The sequence below is a fragment of the Telmatherina bonti genome (assembly GCF_933228915.1).
Source record: "Telmatherina bonti genome assembly, chromosome: 22".
Taxonomy (NCBI): Eukaryota; Metazoa; Chordata; class Actinopteri; order Atheriniformes; family Telmatherinidae; genus Telmatherina; species Telmatherina bonti.
The window spans coordinates 8283275-8295859 of NC_136631.1; the positions used below are offsets into that span (position 1 = coordinate 8283275).

At 39.8% G+C, this 12585-nt stretch overlaps 1 protein-coding gene across 1 annotated transcript in view; it reads left to right on the plus strand.

The window, feature by feature from the left end:
- alk (ALK receptor tyrosine kinase) overlaps positions 1 to 12585 on the plus strand; it is a gene marked incomplete at both ends in the record, with an annotated part of 582154 nt that overhangs the window by 50773 nt on the left and 518796 nt on the right. The window lies entirely within an intron of this gene.

The following is a 12585-nucleotide window of genomic DNA, read 5'->3' on the forward strand; positions in this document are numbered from 1 at the left end:
TGGAGAGGCTAATACACACTCCACTCCATCAGAGGGGCATTAAAAAAAAAAAAAAAAAAAAACTGTTTGCAAAAATTGTACATCATCGTGTCGCACAGCTGTCCTCTGCCGCACCAGTAAATTGATGCTAATGCAATTAGCTCTGTTGCCTTCATCTCAACTCCACTCCAACCCAAAGTGAGGGGAGGTGAAGCGGAGTGTGTGTATGTGTGGTGTATGTGTGTGGGCGGGAAAAAGAGAGGAGGAAAGGGGGGAAAAAAATGGACAGAAGTCCGGATCTAATTAGGAGAAAGGCATTAGCGGGAAATGGGTTCGAAACGCAGTCAAACCGCCCATATTTCAGAGGCGAGCCGTACATTTTCACAGACATGAATATTGCAACAGCAAGACATGTCCTTGCATCGATAATCAAACTAGTCTGGAGACTTAAGAGCTGTGTAAACACCAGCAGGTGAATATATAGTGACACTAAATCACTGATGCCACCTAACAAAATATTATAGAGGATTAACATACCAGTGTGTATTTTTGGCTCATCATGGGCTTTCATGCCCTACGGCTTTAAACATTATGTAGAAGCATGAAAAATCCCAAAACACCTGCATGGAGGCTATGGGATGGAAGCCAGTCTGTTCAGCACATAAAGAAAAACCTATCAGAAGGCTGAAGAGACTGCAGATCTGTTAGCAGAGCAGCAAAAGGAAAATATGGCATTGCAAGAATTGTTTGAGGAAAAAAGACTTGTTGAATGTAATAAAGCATTTGTTTCCTTACAAAAGCACAGGCTGAATGTTAGATGTGCAATTCTGCCAAAAGGACAGGTTGAAGAGAGGAAATTCTCTTGCAGTTTGTTGAGCCATCAGTTACTGAAGGAGAATGAAATTTTATGATAATATAACTGAACAGAGACAAAGATATCCAAGCATCTGGTTGTGATGGTTTACTTTGCTGTATTTTTACTTGTTTCTGCAAACTCCACTAATTCTTCACCTAACTGACTCAACTTCATTTGATAGCATGAAGTATTACAGGTCATTAATAGTCTTCAAGTGCTACTTGGAGGCTTAATTCATCTCCTTTTTTCGACATATCAACTTAAATTCATCTCATTCCTAATGGTGGTATCAAAAACCAGCAGATGGTAAAGAAATGTCATTTTAGCCGTCAAACACTTGAAATGCTGGCTCCTTGTGATGCTTAATGCTCCATTTAAATTCCACCATATTTGTCAAAATGTGCATCAGTTTTGTTCACAAGCTCACTCTAAAGAAGTCCTTATCACTCTCGCCACCTTCTCACATTTGCCTCCTGTATGGCTAAAATAAACGTAATCCCTCTTACAAGCACTTGCTCACCCATACAGAACTACCGCCTCCCTTATCTGAGTGCATTGCGGTGACACGGGAATCTTCTTGCAGTGTGGGTTTAATAAAAATAACATCTGTCACCTTCATATACTTCCTTCTTCTCTTTCAGAAAGTGGGGCATCTGTGGGGGTTGATGTCTTTATACTGGAGTTGCATGTCTGATTAAAACTGATGGCACTCTGTCAGGCACTCCCTCTGTCCTGAACCAGCTTGTAATTAGTTTACATTTAGTTTATTTATTTTTTCAGCAGAGTATATCAGCGGCTAAAGACATGAGGCACCCAGCTTTCTTGGAGAGGCATTTTCAGGATACAAAGAGAGGCGAAGTACACCCTAGCTGCAGGTTGTGATTAATCCATTACGATGTCGCTATAAGCCGTGGACAGTCATGAGCAGGATGCATCGCTTCATCTTCACCTGCTATCAAGAGACACACTAATCCTGACAACAGGTGCACTGTCTCATTTACTCTCTGCCATTCATACTTGATATCAGGGCAACTCACAAGTAAGATAAGCTTATGGCTTCTGTTAAACTATAATAGCTTGGATGTTTTATCACATGGAGGGGGGGCAAATAAGCTGTGTGATCTCAGCGGAGTATTGATCAGCAGACATGCTGTGACAACCTACCAACAGCATTGGTCTAATGTGTCGAACCAACTGTGTATGCATGTTTGCCACTGTTCGTATCCCCATCTGGGTTCATTTGATAACGGTAATCCACAAGAACACAAATGCCGGAGAAGTAACCATGCTGCTCCGAAACATCAATCCTCACAATTTCCCAAAGGGACACGATATTGATCTGTTTAATGTGAGCATTCATTGCTGTGACTTGACAAAAAATAAAGGGTGCGCTGCTGCAATCCACCGGCAACTCCTGCTGTTGGAAACAGAAGAGTAAAATTGAGAAAAATTGACCAAAATGTGTGAAGATGAGTTAATGTAGAAACAATAGGTAAGGTAACAGAGTTAACAACGCTGTTTTTGTCTTTATCATTGTATTGATGGAAAATCCAAACAAGGTGCAACACAATTGTGACACATTTAACAACCTTAAAAATGCAGTGAATTATGTGAATTGTGTCTTATGTGTCAGTGTTATTCAGCCTAAACACTGGATCACTGTAATTTATTACCATAAAGCAGCATTGGTGACAGTGTAACATAGACATCTAATGTTTGCAGAGGAGATATGACTAAGGATAGATTTCTCTTTATACCCATGAGGCAGGGATGAAAATTTCACGCTCAGCTGAGTCACATGGCAGAACTTGAAATTGCACTTTTTGCAGATTCACAACAGTTGTAACATTACTACATTTTCCTTACTATTACACACAGAAAATATGTTTATTACGCTTTAAACAAGATGGGGTTCATCTTCATCTTCATCTTTTGCCACTTATCCAGGGTCGGGTCGCGGGGGCAGCAGCCTTAAGCAGGGAAGCCCAGACTTCCCTCTCACTAGCCACATTTGCCAACTCTGCGGGGGGAATCCCGAGGCGTTCCCAGGCCAGCTGAGAGATATAATCCCTCCAGCGTGTCCTGGGTCTTCCCCGGGGTCTCCTCCCAGAGGGACGTGCCTGGAACACCTCACCAGGGAGGTCCAGGAGGCATCCTGACCAGATGCCCGAGCCACCACAACTGGTTCCTCTTGATGCGGAGGAGCAGCGGCTCTACTCTGGGCCCCTCCTGGATGACGGAGCTCCTCACCCTATCTCTAAGGGAGAGCCCGGCCACCCTGCGGAGGAAACTCATTTCCGCCGCCTGTATACGAGATCTCGTTCTTTCGGTCACGACCCACAGCTCATGACCATAGGTGAGGGTAGGAACGTAGATCGACTGGTAAATCGAGAACTTCACCTTCTGGCTCAGCTCCTTCTTCACCACGACAGACGGGCGCAGAGTCTGCATTACTGCAGACGCCGCACAAATGCGTCCGTCAATCTCGCGCTCCATCCTTCCCTCACTCGTGAACAAGACTTATAAATACACACATTGACATGTAACAAACATATCTTAATTGTTTCTTTCTATCAAACATGAACCACCTTTGCAGATGGCTGACAATCTCACACACACATACACACATTCCCATTTTTTTGTGTCACATTGTAAAACATTGTGCTGTTTATATACATTGTTGGGGCAGACTGGAGGTGTAGGTCCAATCACTGCTTCCATGCTGATGGAGATGGATATAACCAATTCTAACATAAAGAAGAGGGAACAAGATAAACCACAAACAAGAGAAACCTGCTCAAAACATTGAAGAATGGAAGAAGAAAGAGGGGCATGAGGATAAACTTCCACACAAAGCCAGAGGCAGAACTGTAATTTGACACAATACCCGTATAAATGAGGAACCAAAGCAGGTCACGTTGAGGATGAGTCTGATGGGAGGTTGCTGGCATAGACAATTCCCCATGTCAGCAAATACTGTCTGATTGCAGAAAGTATGGCCTGTAAAGTTGACTCAGCAAGCACGAGCAATGCGTCTGTGATTGCTTATGCACGTTCATTGGTTCGGTCAGCACTGAATTTGCACATGTAAATTGCTACAGCTCGTCTCAGAGAGGAGCAGCAACTATCAAAGTAAATCACGCAGTACTGCAATGAGTTTGTGATTCTCAATCTCGCCCCCAAAAAAGTAGAAATGCTGTGAAAGCAAAATGTAAATATGTTTGGAAGATATGTTGACATATTTATTTGAAAATAATAGTGATAACATTAATATGAAACTGGATTAATTTTTCTTTTAATATTTGCTGGATTTAAGATTGACAATTTAAAAAAAAAAAAGAAAAGAAAAAAAAAAGAAAAAAACAATTTTAAAAATTAACCCATAATTAATAATGGCTCAACAAAATAATAGACCATAAGTAAACAAATAGTTGCACAGATATCAGCTCAGAGCTAGAGGGGGGGTCAGGCTGGTGGGGTCACCTCAGGTGTCACCTCAAGTAGCTGACGGAGGACCGAAATGTTTTTCCAGACATGCATGCATCACCAGTATCTGTAAACAAGTTTGAAGATAATTATCAATTGGTTTCCTAGTTTTTTATAACTGAAACAATTTGACATTTGGCTGAAATGTTCAAGATCAGATGTTCTTTTGCAAGAACAAATATTTATTAGTTATGCAACTCTTTCTTTCCAATATTAGCATGAAGCTACGTAGCAGTGCTAATCTAGTTCTATGCCAACGCTAGATTAGTTTTAAGCTGAAGTACGGGACCTGTGTCAGTTTCCAGTGAGTGTATTTAGCAACTTTGCAACAACCCTGTTAAGATTTCGACATTGCAGCTGAAAATAAACTATAAAAATGCTCAAATTGTTCTTCAGTATCAAAGTTAGTGTTGAAGAATTTTCCTAACTCTCACTCTCTCTACACACCTGCACACAGAATATTGTTTATATTTTAATAAAATAACAAAAAAATAATTAAAAGTCCAAATTAGTTAATCAAAGAAAAGCATCAGTGTGGATGCAGGTAGAAGTAAAGAATGAAAAGAGAGAAACTTTCTGCTTTTCTGTAAAAAGGAGCGCCAGTGTCATACAGCAGCCTCCCAACATGGAGCTAGCCACACGAGTCAGTCAGGTCAGACACAAGGATTCAGTCTTCCACACCATTCCTTGTTAACTTAGAGGAAGAAGCCATCGATCCCCCTCCTACCATGTCAAGATCCACATCCGCTACTGCAGTCCAACACAACCGGATTCTTGAACTTGTTGCAAATATTTCCACTTGTTAATGCAGATTATTAATATTGTTTTATTTCTCTTTGGGACCAAAGTTATCACAGTATGCGTTTTTGTTCAGAAATGGCCTATTTCTCTCAGAAAGAAACTTCCTGAGCAACAAAGACTGACCAGACCCTAAAACTCTTCACAGCTGGAATTATACTGTTTAATGCAAAATACGAGTTGGAGTTGTTTTATTGAAATGAGCAGGCAATTCCTGAATGCCTCTTCTCCTATGCTACTCCAAAACCTGTATATCAAGTACCATTGCCACCTTTCCACATGTGTTGTTATTGCATGCCCATACATTACTGATGTTGGATTTAGGACTACGTGTCGATAAGATGGATCTACCAAGAAGCTCCTATATCAGCCTGTTTTTAGAGAATGTGCTGTTCATGACTTCCACATAGAATCTGAAATTCTGATTTTTCAGACCACAGGACACATTTCCACTTTCCCTCAAGCCATTTTCAATTACTTTTGGACATTTGTAGATGCGCCGAATGACCGTGACTTTCACAGGTATTGCTGAGGCCGTGCAGTGACTTCCACCACAGAAAGTATGTTTCTAGTGTAGAGCTGCTCCAGGGCCTGAAAACCACCACTGTTATGCTTTTCCACCTTGTCCCTCACAAATAGACATTTTTCCACTGAATTTTTTATATACTATAGGGGATGGAACCTCTAAATTTTGCATGAATAACTGACTTACTTCGACGCTTTGTGACCTCTGATTAGCATTCATACCCAAGTGTCTCTTCCTTGTGCATCACTCTGATCATGCATGGTTTATTTTCAGACAGGAGAGTTGGTCGTCTTTGGCAAATGACAATGAGTCAGCAGCAACAAGCAAATGCAGCTTTATTTGTATTTAAGGGTTTAGTCTTATTTATCAGTATTTAAGTGCCAACTCTCAAATTTGTGTGTTTAGTTGATGAAGAAATGTGTTAATTGGCTTTTGGCAGCTGCACACTGCTATGCAGCTTGGATCAGTCAGTCTCCATGTGTCACAGGTAAAGAGATGCACTGGAAGGATTACCAGACAGACACCCTGGGGGAAGAGACGGTGTTTGCATCAGCCTGCCAATAGCTGTAAATAGTCTCGCTCTGCCAGAAAGTCGCAGTTGTCTCCTGTTCCACAGACAAATGGCTCCAATAAATGAATGGCTCATGCAACATTCAGCCATCACCCCCAGTCCCTATTTTAACCTCAAATCTTACAGTTCAAAAAGCCAGCTGGCTCATAAATCAAATCTTTTCCATCACCAGGAGGTTCAGTCCATCTTATACATTTTTTATGTTTGACCCTGCAGCGATTTCAGTGACCTGTCTAATTTGTAAAAGCAAGATCGACAAGTGCAGCAAGATTCTGTCCAGTTTCCATCCATCACATCAGCTGAATCAGAAACAAAATGATCATATAAACCAGTGTGGGGCAAGTGGAATGTTTTTGTTTTGTTTACAGCCAATTTCAAATGACGAAGACTTTCATGGATCCAACTTTGAACCTAAAACCTGGTTTTATCATCATTCCACCAAGAGTTGTCTGTTTTGTTCCATATTAAGTAAATGTCCATCCGAGCTTCTGTCTTGTTTTAGTTCATTTTCTGTCAGTGTCCCTCTTCATGCCCTGAACATGGGATCAATGTCTTCTGCCAGTTAGTTTCCACCGTCGTGTCAGCTACAGACGCCGCCCTGGAAAACAAAATGCTATCAGCAATCATCTGAGCCATAAATCAGGCTTTCATTTTGCAGGAGATTTCATATCCAGCAGTCAGAATTGCACGGTGCGAGCAAGGCTTATAGGAATAAATGCATTTAAAGCAGATAGATGGATAATTATGACAACTGCTTCGGAAGTAAGTTTTCAAAGCTGTAAAAAATATCTTAACTACCGACAACTTTTTTTTTTTGTTGTTTTTGTTTTTAACCAAATCTCAGGTAATTGATGCTTTGAGAAAATATTATTTTACTAAAATGAAGCACAACCTTATCCATGTTTATATTGTCATACAATGCTTTTACCAAAATTATAATTAACTTATTATAACCAAATTTCCCTATCTATTATTAAACTCCAATTAAAGGTAGTGACACAGTACCAAAGGTTAAATACAGCAACATATAAAAATGAATGTCCTCTGAAGGCATCTGAACATTTAAAGCTAAAAAAAACACTGATTTTATATTATCTTATCCTTGTTTACAGTGATCACAGCCACACGAGTTGACTGACTGTTATCTTGTGCACCACGTCTTTGCCTGTCATCACTGTCTTTGTCGAGACTAAAAAATGACAAAGGAAGATTTGGCAGCTTATTCCCTTAATTTCATTTCCTCTGCGTTCTCCGTCCTGATCTCACAATCTTCACAAGCAGATGATTTCAGTTGATTTTCAACTCAACGTGGTGTGCCATTTTTATTGGTGACTGGAGTGTGTGGCAATTGCAGCATTAAATAGCTGTTAAATCAGCCATTGTACCGGGGCTGTCTGTAGATCTTCAGATAGACAGGTGCTCCCAGAATATCCCAATCATCACTGGCAACTCACTTATCTGTCTCCTAATTAGGAAAGCAAATGCATCCAGTGTTTTTCCCAGGGCTGTACTCAGACAGGAGAATTGGTCGTCTGTGTCACGTTGTAGAAACTAGGGAAACAATTCGTATCAATAAACCCCTCTTGGCCGGACTCAGATGTGTTGATATGGTTCTACTTGGTTGCTCCCATGGATGCTCTGTCTTACTTACAGCCAGTGGCAGGGGGGTAAAGATTTCTAATAGGTGACACCTCCAGCTGGAAGCTGGTGATAAACAGTAAAGGGTAAAAAGAATAAACTGTTTCACTTAGTGCTAGAGAATCATTTCTTATGAATAATGATGCAGGCTTTCTGGTTTTTCGGGAGTCTATTTTATGGAAGTACAAGATGGAAATCGAGCAGTTTCTCTTCAGAGCCGGAATTAAATGTTCTGCTAAAAAATGTGAAATAAATACCCATATAGGAGGAAGTATGTCTGTTCTGCTTAAAATCTTAGATACGTGAGTTTAAAGGTTCATTTCTTACAGATTTGCAGTTGTTTGGAGTTGATTTGCTCAATTTTCCATCTTTATGTATATGCAGGCCTGCATATGTGATGATTGTCTTGTTTTAGAAGTACTGTAAGTAACTCTGAGCTTAAATTAAGGCCTTTCAGATGACCCACTCTACATAGTGCAGCTCTCTTCTGGAATCTCCTCCAAATGAACCTTTGGTTTATCTCCACCTCTGCGCTGGGTCGATGAGAAACAAGAAAGTGATCATGCTGTGCCTTCCATATGCAATGCCGAAGCTTAAGGATCCTTTCCCACTGGGGCGTGAAATCCCACTGCAAAATCCCAGCATACCCTCCTCATCTGGTGAAGATGCTCTTTGAGTGTATTTGGCCAGGGTCATCCAGAAACTTGAGGCAAAATGTAACTTTCTTCTTAAAAGCCGTTTGTACAGCATTCAACATCTGAGCTCAGTAATATTTCATCCCAACTGGACAGTAGTTGCATCTTCAGTTGAGTTTGGCAGGGAATAGGTGATCACGAGGCCCAGATGTGTGCACTGTTTCACAGAGTGGGTCAAAGTCATGTAACATTCAAATCTCAATGTGCCCTCAAGTTAAATTTGAATAATTCTGACAGACATTTAATGTTATGATGACTATAATGAAATATGCATTTCTTCCTTCTGGTTCCTAGAAGGGTTTTTCAAAGTTAATGAAGCTTGGAGGGAATATGCGAGCTGGGCCAATGTGCATCATATTGTGGAGCATCCTTGCAATGGATGTGGCATGAGCCCTTGATTGAAATGCACTTGGTGTCTTGCAGGCATGCACAAACTGAAAGACAATGTGCATTGATTTTTAGTTGTTTTTGCACATTAAATATGCTCCACATGAAGCAGTGTGCAAATATTTAGTTTCTCCATGCATTTACAACATTGTCATGCTATGTTATATTGCCTTTATCAAGTTGTAATCTTTGAGTAGAAATCGTCTGTGCCTTCAGTGATGCAGCAGAGAGGAACAGCATACGAGGCAACCTAACGGCAACAGAAAGGAAATTTGTTGTAGACCTTTTTATTTCCTGGCCAGCATGCCTCCTGCTCTGTCATTACTGGTGTCCTCTCCTTGCTGAGAAATACACATTGTAGATATGACATCTAGGCTATCAGCAGTCACAAGAATGTATTTACACATTTCAGCAAAGAGGGAAATGACCACCTTAAGAAAAGGCATGGTGCCATGCTTCAGAGGAATTGATTGATGGGAAGGGGGGGCAAAAACAACAAAAACAAATGATGCATTTGCTGATTTAACCAGAAATAGCTTGACAGAGTGAAAATAAGATTGGCAACATGGGAAAGGATCAATTGTTAATGATATTAGAATAATGGGACCTATTTTCAGACTCTTCTGGAAGGCACTCAACCTGAATTACTCTGCTGATCAAAAGTGACAAATGCAGTTTTGTCACAAATGAATAAAGAGCTTCAGGGAAAATAGAAGGCTTGGATCTTTTCCTACCGTTCGTGATGAGTCATCGTATGAGGTGAGTTTGGGTGACGGGATTTGGAAGATATACAGATATGACAAGATATGGCCCTTTCTGTGGGGGAGGTGTAGGAAGAAAGGACTTGGAAAATCATTCAACCATCTGACACCTAACTAGAGTCCTTACTTAACCTTAAAACTAAATTTTATAGCAGCTGACCCTTGTACTAACGACTCACCACATTGTTTGCTTTAATTTACCATTAAAGGTGCAGCCTGTAACAAAATCAAATGTCAATAACGAAATACCTAGAAGTTATAGCCATTTCTATCTACTTACAATGGATTAACATGGACAGTCAGCTGCCATGTTGGAGCCACTGTTTACTACGGTGTCTCTGAATGGACAGACAACTCTGTTTAAAACTGCAGAATGGCCGGATTTCATGGGTGCTACCAGTTCAGTCATTTTTTACAAGTCAAGTCAAGTCGGAAGTTTTTGACCTCAAGTCCAAGTCAAGTTGCAAGTCACTGTTAGTTGTACGGAGTTATTTGCCATATAACATCTGCTGTCCAGCCTGCTTAGATGACAACTCACCATTTATCTACCAGCACTTTGTAACAGCTCTGATCTTTAGCTGAAGCAATTTTCCATCCCTCTTTGGACATTTTTTTCCCTTTCCTGAATTCAGAAAACCTGTACATGAACATGGAAATGTTTTCAGATTAGTAAATACGTTACTTATTTAATCATTTCTAATGTGAACAAAAATCCACCTGGGCCCACAGAGAAATTTTTCAAACTAAAACTGCAATTTATTGCATTTATTTATGAATATGGAGAGGAGAGCCAATATGCCAGATCTTAGTGCAGTATCACCTTCCGTCCCGCAGGTTTCAGATGTTTTCCTGTGTCAACACAAATTACACTAGTTGTAATTCGGTAACTAGTCATCTTGCAAGATTCAGTCTTTGTACAATCTGAAACTAGGCGGTAATTAAAAACTCTAAGCATCTGTCTTTAGATGTGAGCAGTTGTGAGCCGATAGTTTTCCAGATCTTTTCTGAGCGATGTACAGTCTGAGAAACACCTGACAAGGGTCGGAGAAGAAGAGTGCATGCACTTGCAAATGAAAACATGTTTATTTCTGAAGGTATTTGGTGGCCACCACCATCCACCCAATGCTTTTGGAAATATTACCATGTGCATTTTACCACATGTCAGTAATTCTTGTATCTACTTTTTTTTTTTTGTATTTAAGGAAAAAATATGCAAAATATGCAAAGTTCCATTTGTGTACTTTTGGCATATGACAAGATACCATAAATCTGTCATGGCAAACTATTGGACAGATGAGATGTTGCTGATCTTTAGAGTCCAAAAAGCTGCTTCCCAAATTTGTTATAATGAAAATTCTTTATCTTCACCTAAATTTCATATATACATATACATCTTTCCCCCTTTTTATCTATAACAGAAGTGTATTGCATTTGCTTAAAAAAATAAATAAATAAATAAAACGCTCTGTCTGATAAAACGTACATTTTTTTTCCCCCCAAAGTGAATGCCATATGCTTCCATAGTCCATGATGTAACTCTCCTAGATTACAAAATTTGGCTTAACAGTTTCAAAATGTTTCATTAAGAGTACTTGTATTGCTGTTGTCACATACTTGTATTTCAACTCAGGAGTTGGTGAATGCAATATTTGTGGTGACTACATTCTTTCCCAACAAGAGTATATTTTCCAAGCGGACTAGGCAGCAGATTATCTCACAAGCACCATCTTTATATTCCTCCACAGTGAGATAAGTAGTCACCCTCATCCTCCAGCTGATAATGAAACCTTTAAAAGGAGCAGTTGGAGAGGAAAAAAAAGCACAAAACCCAGTGATTATTTTTGGAGAAACTCCCCAGACAACATAAATAATTTAAAAGCAATTCCAAACCCACCAAAGAAGAGATCCATGATGACTTTAAAATTTCCATAAAATATATACTTTTTGTTGTTACTGCAGATTATTTCCGGAACAGCATATCAGCTGGAATGAACTGTGAGAATATGAAATATATCAAATAAAGAATTCAGGGTCATTGCAACCAAGAACCATTAGACAACCTCAGACTTTACATCACCAACAAAAATCCCCCTCAGATGCAAGTTCAGTTCCAGACCACAGTGCTTTTGATTCACAGGTGTCTCACACACTATGGATGATCTGTGCTCCAACCCAACACTGCAAATAGCTCTGTCACAACAAAGACGTGACACAGCCACCATGCATTTATCTACCACCACACACTCAGGCACCCTTTCCCTAAAAACTGTAGCAAACATTTGGTAGACATGTGGCAAATTTAACGTGACAGATTCCTGCAGAAGACCCTTAAGGTTCAAGATGATTGTCCCATGAACATAAGCGCTTGTGGATTGGTACAAAAGGGTGATTAATACAGCAAACACTCATTTGACATTCACACCCCGAACATTTTTGCCTCAGGCTGAACTAAAGTAAAACCTCTGAGGGAAACATTTGGAAGGATTCTGCAGAAATCCAAATATTTATTCTAGTGCTTCGCTGAAGAAATAATTGTATCTTTCTTTTTTCTAGTGATGATGTGAAAAAAAAAAGCTGCTCATCTAGCAACATCCTGACTACATAAAATGCAGAGGTTATACTTAAAGAGCTCATAAGCATGCCTAATCTGGTATTTTAAGAATCAAAGTTAATGTAATATGCAGACTGTCTCTAGTATAAGATGTGTAAATCAGTTTGATGAAAGAGGTCCAGTAGTTTCAGCAGAAGTTTGATACAGGATGCATCTTGTTTGATGCACCCATGAATAAAAGCCAAATAACGTTCTTTTGGTTATTTTCTTTGATCCAAACAGTTTTTGGAATCTGTTTTCTTTATCATTGTGCAAATAAATTATTTAAAAGTAACAA